The sequence below is a fragment of the Ictidomys tridecemlineatus genome, chromosome 1, assembly GCF_052094955.1.
Source record: "Ictidomys tridecemlineatus isolate mIctTri1 chromosome 1, mIctTri1.hap1, whole genome shotgun sequence".
NCBI classification, from domain to species: Eukaryota; Metazoa; Chordata; class Mammalia; order Rodentia; family Sciuridae; genus Ictidomys; species Ictidomys tridecemlineatus.
Window position 1 is genome coordinate 153,032,468 of NC_135477.1, and position 16,447 is coordinate 153,048,914.

Genomic DNA, 16,447 nt, shown 5'->3' on the forward strand with positions numbered 1-16,447 from the left:
ATGATACTAAAGAAAACAACAAAGATCATATTCCTAAAGAATTATGTTTTGACCTATCTTGAGGCTTGCTTTTGTTTCCCCAGCCTTGGGACTTCACCAGGGCTGATGTGGTTTCCCAAATGATGGCTGACAAAAGTACTTATAGACACCTGGGACAAGCTTTGGCCACCAGGCAAAAGCAACAACAGTTAGGGCAGGCACAAAATAAACAGATCCTTTTGGGAAGGAAGAGGCTGGAGAAGGATTTATTTGGGGGAAATGAGGACTTTAGAAGCTCTGTGTATACCAGGGAACCCAGAAACCTGCTCCTGTATACCAGACAGGTGGAGAACTAGATGAATGCTCAGAAAAAAACAGAGAAGACCCAAAGTTTTCACATCTGGCTGACCTTCAGGCCCTGTGTTTATAGGTCGTGAAAGCTACAGTAGCATTGTAAATAGCTTGGCTAAGCATTGAAGGAATTTTCCAACACAGAGCCAATCTCTAAAGACTGAGGAAGTATGTTGAGGACAAGGGAAAAAGAATGAAGAATAATGAACAGAGTCTAAGAGACCTATGGGACACCACCAAGTACACTTAAATCACATAATTTAAATGAATTCCAAAAAGAGAGAAGAGAAAGAAAAGGGAGAAAAAATATTTTAAGAAATACTGGCCAGGTTAGGGCTGTGGCTCAGTGGTAGAACATTTGCCTAGCGTTTGCAAAACCCTGGGTTCAATCTCAAGCACTATGGGAAAAATAAAAAGGAAAAGGAAGGAAGCAAGGAAGGAAGGAAGGATGTCGGTCCAAAGTCCCCAACATTGATAAAAAGACAGAAATCTACACATTTAATGAATTCAATTAACTCCAAGTTTCACTAATCCAAAGAAAAACATGCTTAGACATATTGTAATCAATTATCAAAAGACAGAATCCTGAAAGCAGCAAGAGAGAAGTGATTTGCCACAATATACATGCGATCCTCAATAAGATTAACAGTTGATTTCTCATCCAAAACTATGGCAGTCATAAAGCAGTGGAACAACTTATTTTAAATGCTGACAAAGCAAAATACTGTCACTAGGACTTTTATATCCAGCAAAATTATTCTTTAAATATACATAAAATATTAAGATATTCCTAAACACTAAATAAGGGAATTTGCATCAACCTGTCCTCTAAGAAATGTTTATGAAAGTCCTTTAGGTTCATATAAAAAGATACAAAATAGTAACACAAAACCTTCAGAAAAACTAAAGAACACCAGTAAAGATAACTGGATAGTCTTGATTTTCAACTCCTCTCTTTTTTCCTCTATGAGTTAATGGATATATGCATAAAATAATAATTATGAATTTGTTAATGAGCACACAATCTATAAAGATGTAATTTGTAACATTGCATTATAAAGAGTAAAGAAGAAAGCGCTGAATAGAAGCAGAATTTTTAATACTATTGAAACTAAAGTTTGTCTGTTCCTCTCATGCTCCCTCTCCCTATCCCACTATGAATTGGCCTCCTTATATCAAAGGAAACATTTGGCATTTGGTTTTTGGGGATTGGCTGACTTCACTTAGAATTATCTTCTCTAACTCCATCCATTTACTTGCAAAGTTGGTGTTAACTGCAACTAGATCGTTACATGTTTAAGTTAATAGTCATAATGTCCGGGTAACCACTAAGAAAATAACTTTAAAATACATGGAAATAGAAATAATAAGTAAATTAAACTAGTACACTAGAGAAATCAATTAAACACAAAAGGCAATAGTATTTGGGAAAATTAATTAAAAAATGATAGGTACAAAACAAATAAAACAACAGCAGAATTCTATCCTTCTTTAACAGTAATTACTTTAAATATAGATGGATTAAATGCTCCAATTAAAAGGTTAAGATTGGAAGAATGGATTTTAAAAACAAAACAAAACATGATCTAGTGATATACTGCCTATAAGAAGGACTTTAGGTCCAAATAAACAAAGAGGTCAAAAAATTAAAGAAAAGAAAAATAAATTCTATAGAAGTAGTAATCAGAAGAGATCCGGATGGTCATCTAAAATTAGCCAAAGCAGATTTTAAATCAAAAGTTTTTACAACAAGAAAGTGCATAAAATATTGATGAAAGAGCCAATTCATCAAGAAGATATAGTATTTATATACATATGTTCACTTAACAACAGAATCCCAAAAACTAACACAGTTGAAGAGATAAACAGTTCTTCAATAATAGCTGAGGACTTCAATACCCCACTTCCAATAATAGATAAAACAACTAGCCAGAAGATCAATTAGGAAATGGGGACTTTGAGCAACACTATAAACTAGCTTGATCTATAGAACATCCCACCCCAAACCAGTAGAATATATATCCTTCTCATGTACAATGAATCATTTTCCAGAACAGTAATTATGTCAGGTCACAAAGCAAGACTCAATAAATTTTAAACAAATAAATCACCTAAAATGTCTTCTCAAATCAGAGCGAAATAAAACTAATAATCAATAAAAGTAACTGGAAATTTCACAAATATGTGGAAATTAAACAACATATTCTCAATTACTGGGTCAAAGAAAAAATTAAAAGGTATATTAGAAAATATATTGAGACAAATTAAAACAAAATCACAACATATCAAAAACTTACAGGTTGCTGCAAAAACAATGATCAGAAGAGAATACCATTTTATATAAGGGACTTGAACATCCACATATTTTTATATCTATGATGGTCCTAGAAGCAATTCCCCTCAGATATCAAGGGGATGACTGTATATTAAAAACCATAGAATTGTGCTTTGTAAATGGCTGAATTGTAGCTTATATGAATCTAGCTCAATAAACCTATAATAAAGGAAAAATAAAAGAATAAAAATAATAAGCATCAGCTTAAAAAGCCTCCAGATCCTGCTTTGTGTTTGTCCAGTATTGCATAGTTCAAGACCCTGGGAAGCCAACAGATTAGTTGTGTTATCACCAAAGAATGGGCATGAGTACGCAGGTAACACACCTTGCACTATTGCTCCTTGTACTCTACCTGATAAGCAGCACATGCCACACTCTCACTGACATGAACAGACATTCATTCTGGTCATATTCCCATGGCCCATCGCGACCTTCCGTATTGTCCTCACACATGGCTTCTGCCAGGGGAGTCCTGGCTAACACTCTGGACAGGAGAAATCCAGAGATGACCAGAATTCTAGTCACACAGGGGAGGAGTAAAGATCTCATCAGCCTATCCTGCCTCTACAAAAACAATACATCCTCCATTCATTTGTTCATCCTTCACAGAGGCTCAGCAAGCACCCTAAGCTATGGAGCCCAAGTTATGGAACAGACAGATATACACAAGGTTCAAATCCAATGTTTCCACTTTCTAATTATGACATCTCTGAGACTTCCATTTCTAAAAAGATGGGTCCTTCCTATCTCTCCAGGTCCCTGTGAGATACTGTATGTGAAAAGAACATCCTCACAGTAGTGGCAGACAAATTACAAGAAGTCACCACAGCAGGTAGGGTTTGAACTTGTAACTCCAGAAAAAAGCCCAGGAATTACATTTCTGTCCAATGGAGGACAGTTCTTCTCGGTATTTCTACATGATCTATGGATGGTAACAAGCCCTAGGCCTCCAGAGAGAACACCACACTTGTGACTTCATGGGGAATAGTCTGGCAGTTCCTTAAAAGATGAAACATTGTGTCTGGCTTATTTCACTTAACATAATGTTTTCCAACTCCATCAGTTTGGTTGAACTGAACTCCATTAATATGTACAATTTACACAATGTTAATTAAAAATGATAATTTTGAAGGTTAAACATTGAGTTACCCTAGACTCTAGCAATTATCCCCTTAGATGTACACCCAAAAGTAACGAAAATATAAGTCTACACAAAAATTTGTCCACAGTGCTCATAGAGAAGAAGCTGACTCTGATGGTTTCAATGTTGTTTGCTCTCCAGAACTCTACCTCCATTGTGTGGTAGAAAGAAGTTGAAAGCTTAATCTGACTAAGGTATTTAGAAGTGGTAGCTTTCGGAGGTGTTTGGGATCAGATAAAGACATCAGGGTGGAACCTCATGGTTGAATCTTGGTAGCATTATAAGAAGAAGGAGAGAGAACAGAAAAAAAAAACATACATGTGCTCTCTGTTTTTCACCATGTGATGCTCCACATGACTCAGACCAGAAAGAAGGGCATCACAGATGCAGTCCCTGAACCCTGGACCAGAACCCTGTGAGGCAAAATAAACCTCTTTTTTTTTTTTTTTTTTTTTGTAACTTACCTGGTCTGTAGCACTATGTTTTAATATCAGAAAACAGACCAGAATACTGATCCAGGCTGGAGGAGCTACTTGAAGAGACAGTTCCAGGGTCCCGGGGAGCAGGTCCTGGGGATCTTCCCCAAGTGCATCACCAGCTGTAAACTGAGCTCTGTCAGTCCCACCCACAGTCAGTGCATAGCCACTTTCACTAGTCACTTTTGTCATCCTAGTTAAATCCCAGAGGAGCAGCCCCACCCAGTGCTGTTTAAGAAGAGGTAGGAGGAGTCATAAAAGAGAAGCCCAGGCCAAATTCAGCCTACAGACATGTCTCCTACAGCCCACATTATATTTTTTAAATTCTGAAATTTCTTGCAGAATTATATTATATCTGACTTCTCTTGAAAAATCAAAAGATCAGGCAACACTGACTTTACAGCTGTCAGAAAGAGAGGCTTTAGGGATTTCTGATCTTATTTGTGTTCTTTTTCCATCTACTTTTCTTGGCTTAATTTTGCTCCCCACACCCCAACTTTTTGCACTGGAAATTGATCTCTTTAATTTGCAGACTTTTTTTTTCCTAATTAAATGTCCATCCAAGTTTTGATATTTAGTGCTTCTATTATCATAGAATTATAAGTATCTTAAAAGTTCCATTATTAATTCTTCCTTGACCCATGAATTATTTAAGAGGTTTCTTTTTAATTTCCAAATAATGAGGACTTCTATTTTGAGGGTGATTATTTTCTAATTTCAAGGCATGAGGATCAGGAAACAAGATCTACATTACAGTTACTCTTTGAATTTTTATGAGATTTGCATTTAATTGATGGATTTTATAAGTATTGCATATGTGCTTAAAAAAGAACAAGTAAACTTTCTTTACTAGATACAAAATTCACTTAAGCTTGCTACTGTTGTTATCCACAACCTACTTATCTTTGCTGATGTGGGGTCTACTTAATCCAGCACTAACCAGGAAAAAAAAATGATTGAAATCTCCCCAAAATGATGATCAATTTGTCCATTTCTCCATTTCTAACAAAGTCTACATCAAATACATGAGACTACTTTATTAAATGAATATACCTTTAGAATTGCTATATCATCTTGAGAAATGAACCTTTTCTCATTAAACGGTGACCTGTCTCTCCTTGGCCTTGTCTGCTATTCTGAAGTCTCCTAAATCTTAGGTTGACATAACAATACCAGCCTGTCTCTGGCTGTCTGGCACTTTGGTTTCTATCCCTTGGGCTTTCAACCTTTTCTTGCCTTTACACTTTAGCTGTATCTCTGGGGATAGCATATCCCTGGATTTTTGGATTGGTCTTATCTGTCTAATACAGTAGCCTCCATCTTTGAATTGGTGGGCTTAATCCATTTACATTTGCTGATTATCGGTCCATTTAGACTTGTTTTTCCCATCTTATTTTATGATCTCAATTTGTCTTGGTTTTTCTGCTTCCTTTTTCTCCTTTCTAACTTTTCTTATAAAATATTACATCCCTTTTTCGCTAATCTATTCTCTCCTGCTGTGCAAGCTGCCTGACCTGGCTGCAGCCCCACGGATACGTGTTAAACACGTATAACGTGCCAGTTCAAAACCGGAATGTCAACTGCAGTTCGGTCAACCCAGGGGGTACATGTGAATTTTCTTCTCCTTGGGGTTGGGCTGAGAGAAGAGATGTTTTACTGTGTCCCATATGGATCCCACATTCCCCAGTTTAGAGCTGCTCTGGGGCCATCAGAACCTTTGCTACCAATGCCATGGGGGAGGGGCCACAACAGCCACATCAGGGTCCACACTGAGCTCATCCTGGGACCTGAGATGAAGCCACTCCTTAAATAGAGACTTGTGCTGGATTTTTCCTATTTTGCCCCAGTTCCCACTGTTCCCTACTTTATCACACCCCTGGGCTTCATAAATTCACTTTGCTGCCTAGTCTAGGAAGTCACATGAGATGCAGCCCCTTCTTTGGGAGAAACACAGAAACCACGAGATTTGACCCCAGCTTCATGGCTGTGATGGGAACAGGCATGTGCATGAGCACCCCACCTCCTGAACCAGCATCAGGGAGGACTTCTCTGGTTACTCAACACTGCTTTGCAGTCATATCATAGTACTGCCATTACTCAGTATTCCTGTTGTTTTATATTCATGTCACTGGACATCTGGCACTCCCATGCAGTCCTGGGATTACTCACCCGCCACGGAGTCCCGAAGACTGGCCTAAATTGCATATGTGATAGGACCAGAAACTAAATGTCTTCTGAAAAAAAAATAAATAAATAAGGCCCCTTCATCTCTGTTTCTGGAAGGAACCTGGAACTAATAGTGACAGGACCATGGTCATGAACAAGTCAGAAGAAGGAACAAGGGAGCTGATCCACTGCCTTGCCCAGGCGCCTGAAGAGTGGGCTGCGTGGGGGCAAGGAGGTGGAAGGCGTGGGAATGAGGCTCTGGACAGTGCGGCCAGCTGCCTGGCAGAGCCAGGGGCACAAGAAAGTTCAGAAGGTGGGCTTCCACAGGACACCCAAAAGGGATGAGATTGGTCAGTATGGGCTTGAATAAAGAGAGCCAATCAACACAACCACACGGTGAACTAGGAGCCTGCACACAAGACAGACCATGTTAAAAATACCAGAGGATAAAGGCAGACCCCTAAACCTCAGACGAGGTTCCTGGAGTTTACCTGACCATGACAGTCAACTGCTCACATCCAGGGCTTCTCCAGCCCGTCAGCAGTACAGGCTGTCATGGTGTATCCTCTTGTCTGCCACTTTCCCCAACTCAACTCCTCAGGGACAGAGACCAGATGGTACATACCCAGTGCCTAGTGCAGGGAGACAGGAGCTGTCACAAGGGTGCTCACAACACTCCCCGCATGATTGAATAGGTAAGTAATTGGATGGATGGATGGATGGATGGATGGACGGATGGGTAAATGGATGGGTGGATGGGTGTATAGGCAGATGAAAGGGTGGATAAACTCTGATACTAGAAAGTGAATTCTTCATTTCCATGCCAATTAAACCAGGCAACAAAGTCAGGGAGGGAAGCTGTTGCACTGCCATTTGCCTCAGTCACCAATTCTAGGTTTTTTAGGGATCCCAGTGACCAGGCTTGACCACAGATCAATCACAATGAGCCCAGTTTCAGAGAATGAAAGAGACACTGAAGTTAACTTCCCGGGCTTGTGGATGGGGCTGCTGATATGGCCTCAGTGCCTGAGAGCAGACAGCATGTGGTAATCCACCTTATCCCCACATCTTCCCTCTGTCCCTCCACCTGTGAATTCTGACCCTTCCCACCATTCAGCCTCCAGTTTTCCCTACTTTCTGTCTCCCTGTCATGAAAGTTAGCCAGGGCCTGGCTCAGAAGTGAGTCAGCAAAGCCTCAAGGTAGGGCCATCTCCCAAGACCATGGTACGAAGGACCATATCATCTCCTTTCAAATGACAGCAGGTGGGAAATCTACCGTGTTCCCCCTAGACCAAGCCCAAGGCCACCGCTGGAGCCACAGCAGATATAAACACAGAGCAGAGTCCAGTTCTTACCCCTCTCCTGGGACATCTATGGAGATCAGGACTGGTCAATAGCCACTGGAATGTTGAGGGTGCTCCCGATGGGGGAGTGATAGGGGGCTCAGCTTGGTCCTAGTTTGCTGGACCCCTGCTCTGTCCAGACCTCGGTTTCCTCATTTGTATAAGTCAGGGTGTTAAACTAAAGCCATGCTTCACCTCCTGCTCATGGGCTCCTGTACCCTCTCTCCTCTACCCCCAACATATTTTGACTCACAGTTTCAACAGCCGGTGGCTGTTAGCAACTAGAGCAAAAGTGAGCAAGTGGTACCTGCCACAGCCTTTGGGGAGCACCCTCAACAATCCAGTGGCTATTGCAGGCAGGCGGTTGGCTCTGCAGGAGCAGGGGTGGGTCCAACATGCCATTGTGTATGTGGTCCAGTTCCCTCTATCAGTGACCTGATGGGCCACCACTCCCACCAAGCCCTGCAACTGACTGCTGATCCACTACCCAATCTGACAGGTCCTGGAGAATGCATACATGCCCCACACATAAGCTTTGGTAAGATGCTACCTGGATCCCGTTCTCTATCCCCAGCCATTCCCACAGCCTTTGCGCACTATGGTAAGCACTCTCTGAACAGGCCCTTCTTCCCCGCAAGAAGACCTGGAGGGTGTTGTTCTCTATCAGAGCAGAGTGGCCCCTGGGCTCCTTCAGGTGGAACTGCAGGCAACTTTTGTGATTGCAGAAGGACAAGAGCCACCCTCAGCCCACAGCAGAGTGAGCCCAGGCTGTTGAGTCTTATGATCTGCCTCTTGGGTCACACATACCCAATGGAGAAGGGTCCTGGGACTTACTAACAAGGACCATGGTGTCAGAATTGCGCAGGAAACTACGAGCCTGAGAATTTGGATGAGGCGCAGAGGAAACAAGTCAGACACCAGAGTCTTGGGGGCCAGCTCAGGGTAGGATAGCTCCTTCCAATATTTTCTACATGGATAAAGACACAGTTGTGCACACATGCATGTATGCAAATGTGAGGGAGAAAGAGAGAGAAAGGAAGTGAGATGGAGACAGAGAGTGTATGAATGTATAACCACCAACCAGACATAGCCTTTGTCTGGGAATCTCAACCTCCATTGGCAACCAGGGCAGGTAGGGCCGGAATGAGTGGGTGGGCCAGACATGAAACAGCAGGGAGACAGGAGCTGTCTGCCGCATCCACAACAGGCACAGAGCCACTGGCTAAACACTGCCTTCAGGCACGCACCCAGGATGACCATGCATGCCTTTGGATCTTTCTGGAAAAACTGAAAATTGAGATTTTAATAAAACCTCCTGATTTTTAAGTATACACTCAAAAGTTTTTGAAGACATTGTGTGAGTCAAATAAAACATGATGGAGGCGGGGGAGGGGTGCAGAAATATAGCCCATGAGGCCAGGCCTGGTTTTAGTCTAACACTCCCAATTTTACACATGAGGAAACCAAGGTCAGGTCAGAGCGGGGACACGGCAAACTAGGGCCAAGCTGAGCCCCCTACCATTTGCCACAGCCCTTGGAGAGCACCCTCAACATTTCAGGCACCAAGGACACCAGGAAAGGGAGAATTGAGCCCTGCCCACAGGAGCCCCTGTTTCTAAGAGCCCAAACTGTGAGCTAAGGTGGCCCAAGGTTCCTGCAGGGCTCCTCTCTTCTGGGTGTGTGAGGACCCCATGCCCCTTCTCAGTCCAAGGTTCTAGAACAAATCAAAGTCAGCCTACCGCGCAGCACAAAGGAACACAGTTATCTGACCTGCATATCAAGCACTTTGGACCCAAGGGGTGCAATCCTCTTGTGACTACACCCAAACATTTGCTCTCTAAGCTGTAGGGGTCTGGAGAATGTCCTGACATGGGGGCCCATTATAAGCCTGGATCCCTGCAATCAGGTTCCAAATGCAACAACCATGCGATCTGTCCACCCCAGTCCTGGCCAGTGGGGTGGGCTGCCTCCCTGATGTCCTGGCCATTTGCAGGGGGCTAGGGGCTGATCCAAACCCAACAGCCACCCTTGCTCCAGTGTGCCCCATCCCATCCAAGGTTCTCCAGCCTGGATGGAGCCTCCCCCCACTTCCTCCCCCCACACCCGCCTGCTAATGCTCTGCAGATGGGCTTCCTCACTGACCTCCAAGAAAAACAGGACGACCGCAGATTTCTCCTCATAGAAACGGAACCGCTGGAAAGGTCTCTCGCGACGTTCCCGAAATGAAAATAAAAATTCCTCTGAAGTACACTTCAACTCCCAGGCAGTCCCAGCTATAACCAAGGCTGGGTCTCCAGCTGCCACCCGAGCTGGGGTGAAGGACCCCAGCAGCAAAGCCACCACATGACACCCCTCCTCTACCACCACCCACCTAAGAGCCACTTGGCCCATTCACAGCTTTCAAACTTTTTGAATTAGCTGCCAACATTTGAAAATGAAGTGGTTTTACATAAAATCTTGATTTCCAGCTTCTCTTCAAACATCACAGGCCCTCCTGCTGCCAGCCGACCCCACATTCACCTGCACCCCCACAGCCAGCCCAATCTACCTACACTGTCCCTGTGGCTCTCACCAGTAGCTGCATACACAACCTCTGTCCTTAGGTCACAGGGACATACGCTCCTTTGTTGGGGCTCTGACCTTCCCTGTAGTCCATGTCACCCAGCTCTGAATCCTTTCTGAGTCCAAATACTAGATCTCGAGTCCCGACACCTCCTGTACACATTCTAGCACGTGCCTGCCAGTGGCCCTGGGCTTCAGGTTGGGTGGGCAGAGTGGAGCAGGCCATCACTCTCCTTGTTCCTAACCCAAGCCTCCTGACCCAAACAACTTGCATTGAACATCTTGTCAATGCAATTCCCTTAATTCCACTTCCCACAGATCAGCAGGGGCTCATGCTGGTGGTCAAGGGTCTCAGGGTGTCCCCTGATCCTCTTTCCTGTTGGAATGACCTGTCCACACTGGGATGACCCATCCCAGCTCTTTGCCCTCCTAACTCCACCACTTGCCAAGTCCATTTGTTCTTCCAAGTCTGGTCACCCCCACCCTGGCCCCAGCCCCTGCCACGTAACCTATCAAAAAGCTGAGTATAAAGAGGTTGACTGCGGGCCTCTATGGCACATCCCACAGAATCCCTGCAGTCAGCCAAAGAAAGGCTCCAAGCCTGGGCAACATTTCTTCCAGCTGGGAATCTGCAGATGGACTCAAACATGTGTCCAGAGAGATCTGGATAGAATCCTTGAAAAAAAGTCCAGACACACTGAGCCTTGCTAGGCCTGCATCCGAGCAAAAGAGAGAATTCCTGCCAGCACTGTCTTGGTGGATCTGCAGGGCCTGGCTAGGGAGTCAGGCTAAGAACAATGGTTCTCTGGCTCCTTCATGACCTTGGGGTGATTCTAGATGGGACTGTGGGTCTTCCTAGTGGGCAGTGTCCCTCTCTGACCAATGCGGGGTTTCCTAACATGACCTCCAGCACACTCACTATTCTATCACTCCATGTCACTAATCTGGCTACTTCTCTCCATGGTCACCTGATCCAGGCCACAGTCTCTCACCCCAGACAGCAGCCTCCTCCTGGCTCCCTGCCTCCTCCCCTCCTGCCCTCTTCCATGGAAACCAGACCATGGCACTTGCAGTCAGGGAACAGTACCCCCTGTTCCAAGACTGAACCCATAAGAACCACTGAGGTTTGCCCTTCACACCCACTACCACCAGCCCTAACCCTGCTCTCTCTGCTAGGTCCCCAAACAGGCCAATTCCATTCCCCCACAGGACACTTGGATCTACTCCCCCAAACCCCTCTCCCTGTTAGTGAACAACAATTCAGATCTCAACCCCATCATCGTGGCACTGCCCATGCTTTCAATTGTGCAGATATTTGAAACCTGACCAGTTTGCTCTGTGTGAAGCCAAGACCGAATCTGTCTAGCACCCCCTGGGTCTCAGAGCCTGGCCCAGTTCTAGGTCCTGTTGTGGACACTCCATAAATATCTGTCCAATGAGTTAAAGGAATGAGTAAGTGAATAGAGGATATGGTTTCATGAGATACTTTGTGTTCAAAGACCGTGGAGCGGGGATCAGCAGCCAGAGCAGGATGGGGTGGTGAGGCCTGCATTCCTGGGCCCCACTCCATGCTGTTCCAGTGCCTACCCAATGTCCTCAACTTCAGGGTCTGGACCACAGCTCCTGACCCTAGGGAGAAGAAGCTGAGTCATGGATGGAAAAGTGATAAGCAGGATCAGGGACATTATTTCCAGAGCCCAGTGTAAAATGAAAATGCAAGGTAGCCTGTGTAAAAAGTGCTTAAGAATTCCAAAATGGTGACAGAAGAACATTAAAGCAAGTGTAGGGCCCCTCTGGGTTGGGGCTTTGTGCAACAGGCTGCATCCTTGTGAAACTGGCCCTGGTAAGGGCGAGGAGATGGAGCCAGTAAAGGCCTGTGAATCCCTGATGTCCCATAGCCCCAGCAACATGCCACCTCCACAAACTAAGAACCTGCAGCCAGGAACAGCGGGCTGTGAAAGTCCAGGCAGGCATACCAACAGAGCCACAACACAGGTGGGCTTCTGCAGCAAGACCTCAAACAGCTACAAGAAACAATCGCTGCTCCAGGAGTGAGGAGCACAGGGCCAGGCTTTCTAGGCAAGTACATTCATTTTTTCTTTTCACGGATATTTAGGCACCAGCTGTGTGCCAGGCACTCCACACGATGCTAGGAATTTCACTGCAACCAAAAGTCTCGCCACAGCCAATGTGCTAAGTGACCTGGAGTCTCACCCTGGCTGGACTTGGGTCTCTGCCTCAATGAAGCAGAGCTCCAGGCCTTGATGCTCAGAAGCTTCCTAAGGATGTCCAGCCTTGAGACAGGGCTCAGAGAGCCAATTCTCTCCAGCCCAGGCTCAAAGCATGACAGGAGGGTGCAGCACAGGGAATCAATAGACCTTGGTTCTTAGGGGCCAGTGTCCCTCTCTGACCAATGTGGGAGTCAGACAGCCTGACTTCTATTGTTGCTCTACAACTTACTACCTGTGCAACTGTTGGAGCCTCAATTTTCTCATCTGTAAAGCGGGCACAGCAACAGCACCAACCAACTGTGTGGGCTTGTTACAAGATTTCAATAAGATGCGATGCCTGCATTGCTCTGCTAAATGCTGTGACTATAAATTCTCAACAAATTGCAACCTTCTCCTTCTTTCCCTGTTGATCTCACTGGGATGACATTACTCATGGGCCTTGGTATTCTCACCTGCTTTCAGGTGTTCCATGAGGATGAAATGACACACCAAGGCAGTGCACCTATCCTCAAGCAAGCCCTTAATAAATATGCATGTGCCTGAACCACCAGCTCAGCTCCAAGGAGGCAGGAGAAGGACCATTTACACAGCCAGCTAAGGAAACACTAACAAAACTGGAAAGGAAAGAGGAGCTCCATCCCAGAGAAAAGGTCTGTATCAAAGTCAATATCTAAAACAGATTTGTAAAAAGGCTTATCTCAATATATAAGACCCCAGGAGAGAAATGGTCCAAGAACTTAAAGAAGACGACCACTCATCCTTGCCGGCAATCAAAGAAGCACAAATTAAAGCAAAAAGCAGCAATGCTTTACCGCTAGAAGAGTAAAGTATTTAACAGTAAGCCCCTGTGCTGGTGAAGATTTGGGGAAACCAGAGCTGCTATGGGAACCAGGCTGGCTCTGCGTGAGTGGTGAATTTGTTCGGCACTTGGATTCCATAATTCATTCAGTCACTCAGCAAGTACGTCCTGATGGCTGCTCAGAGCCAGAGCTCCAGGGCTTTGAGGCTGCTCAGGCCACCATCTGTGGGGTTAGCAATGGGTACCTTCACAGGAACAGAACCCAAGACCAGCTGCCAGGGTGTCTCCAGCCCCTATTTCCAAGAGAGTTTACACTCACCAGGAGTAGAGAGGACTGAGGCTGTCCAAGGCAGCCACTGTGTGGGAGTGGCTGGTGAGCGCTGCCTGGGAACCAACTGGGTGAGCAACTGGGCTCTGTCTGCAAGGGCCCGAGAAGCAGGGCCCACCCTACACACATCCCACCCTACACTCTCACAGCTCCAGCTTCTCCCCACCTTGTGGGGGCCCTACCCAAAGTGGCAGGCTGGGGAAGGAGGACCTGACCTAGTAAAGCAGCAAGGACACACATGAATCCACCAGACCTGCTCCTTACATTGTTCCTAATTATCCCAAATGCAGAGAAGGGACACTGTCATCGGGGCAAGAGGAGTTTCCAGTGCACACGAGAGCCTGCCTGCCTGCGGGGCCACATCTGGAACCCCAACTCCCTACCCCATGAGTCTAGAAGCTAAATGGGGCTTTGCCTATGGCCTGGACCTTTTCTCCTAGAAAAAAAAAAAGTTTCCTCTGAGCCAGAGGGGCACAGAGCAGTGGGAGGGCTATGTCTGTGGAATCAGAAGGACAGGTCCCCTACCCAGGTGCTGCACGTAGCAAGGGTCACACGGAGTTAACACCAGCCTCAGGGCTTCAGCATCTACTATTCCCTCTGTCTGAAACACTTTGCAGAGCTGAGCCTCCCATCACTGAGGTCTCTGTTCAAATGTCATCACTCCTAACCTAGAGTACCTCCCTCCCTACCCGTCTTCTCTCATGCTATACCACCCCCCCCCCCTTTTTTAACTTTGACCACAGAATTTTCTACTGTCTGCGAGTTTCTGCTCATTGTTTCCCTTGCTGGACTGTGAGCTCTGAGAGAATGAAGACTTGCTCTGGGTCATCCACTGCTGCATCCCCAGCACCTGAACCCATAGTGGGCAGACAGGTAAGAATGTGATGAATGAATGAATGAATGAAAAGGAAAACGTGTGGCATTGGGCAAGGGCCAACCCTCTCTGAGTCTCAGTCTTCCCTCTAAAAACTATAGTAATTATTACTGTTATTCCTCCTATGATTTTTCAAGCAGCATTATGATTAGGAATTATTGAATCCTCCATGACATCTGGTCACCTGGTCCTTTCCCAGCCCAGATCAGCCCCCAAAGCCCAGCTCCTGGGCCATCTCTTCCACCACATCCTGGTCCAGACTCCCACAAACTGTCCCATCCTGTGAGCTCTCACCTGGGCCCTGTCTTCCTCCCAGGTGTGCACCATCAAGCTGTGGGGGATGCTCCAGACAGACTTCTCCTTTCCCCTTCAGGAACATTCCCTGAGGCTTTACCCCTATATTAGTCTGCTTTTCATCACTGCAACAAGATACCTGAGATAGTAACTTAAAGGAGGAAAGACCATTTTGGCTCACATGTTTCAGAAGCTTCAGTCCAAGGTGGCTTGGCCCTATTGCTACAGACCTATGGCATCACAGGACATCATGGCAAAAACACATGGCGGAAAGAAAGAGGAGGCCAGAAAGTGAAAGAGAAGAAGAGGAAGGGTCCAGGGTCCCAATAACGCCTTCAAGGTCACTTCCCCACGGACCTAACTTCCTCCCACTAGGCTCCACCTCTTAAAGGTTCTAGCATCTACCAATAGTGCCACAGGCCGGCAACCAAGCTTTCAACACAAGCCTTTGGGGGACACTTGTCTAAAACCTAATACCCAGAACCACACCCAGGGTGAGGGCCAATTTGGGAGCTCTAGAAGAGGCACTCCAACTCGAGTTATCTAGCCCAGCTTCCACGCACTGTGTGTCTACCGTCTCTGTAGGACTGGACTGGGTGCTGGAGATGCAGCAGTAGATAAGCCAGAGCAAGTCCTTGCTCTCCCCAGAGCTCACAGACCAGTGAGAGAGACACGATGAGCCCAAGCTCCCAGAGCGGAAAATCCTATGGTCAAAATTAAATAGGATAAAATAGCATGAGAGAGGGCAGGTAGAGGGGAGGTAGTCTAGGTCTGAGTTGAACTGAGGCCTGAAAGATGGGGAGGCTCAGCACTGGGGAGAGTGTTTCAGACAGAGGAAACAGCAGATGCTGAAGCCCCGAGGCTGGTGGTATCTCTGTGTGGCCCAGGCTAAGTGCAGCACCTGGGATGGGGACCTGTTCCTCTGATTCCACAGCCACACCCTTTCCTGGCTGCCCCAGCTTAGGCTCAAGAGAGGGTGAGACTGAAGGAGAGAAAAATAAAGCCTGAGAGTGGGAGGGGGAGAGAGCCAGACACCAACATTTCCACCTAATTGTGTGACCTTTTCCCGGCTCAGAGTTCCTTCAGGGCCAAGTGCACAGTGCTGCTTGGGATTAATTTCAAAGAGAAATGGGTCAAGGAAAATTGGAAATTTTTATAGAAAACACTTCAGCCTTGGAGCTGGTTAAAGTGTTTGCCATCCTGCCGAGAATTCTGAGAGAAAATAGGGCCTGTGGTCAGAGGTCTCTGGCTAGCATAAATTGGCAGAGTTTGGATCTTGAGACCAAACCCAGTGTCCTAGCCATGCCTGTCCTCACTGGTTTCAGGGAAGAACATTCAGTCTCTCTCAGATGTCCCTCGAGCTATCTCTGCGTGCCCATCACTGTAACTTCAGTGCAAAGGCTGGATCCAGCACATCTCCCCTCCACCCTCTGTATCCACCAGCAGCCCACCGTGGGATCCTCCCCTTGTGTCCCCCGATCATGCAGGAGTTCCGTGATGTCTCTTTGACAGTTATTCACGGGGACACCTGAGCCACGGAGGGAGCCTCACCCAGTCCCAAGGGATAT

The 16,447-nt window shown here is 46.1% G+C and overlaps 1 protein-coding gene across 1 annotated transcript in view; it reads right to left on the reverse strand.

Moving 5' to 3' along the window:
• The window catches only part of Adamts2 (ADAM metallopeptidase with thrombospondin type 1 motif 2), a 258,874-nt gene that overhangs the window by 144,677 nt on the left and 97,750 nt on the right, over positions 1 to 16,447 (reverse strand). The gene's annotated exons all lie outside the window — the stretch shown is intronic.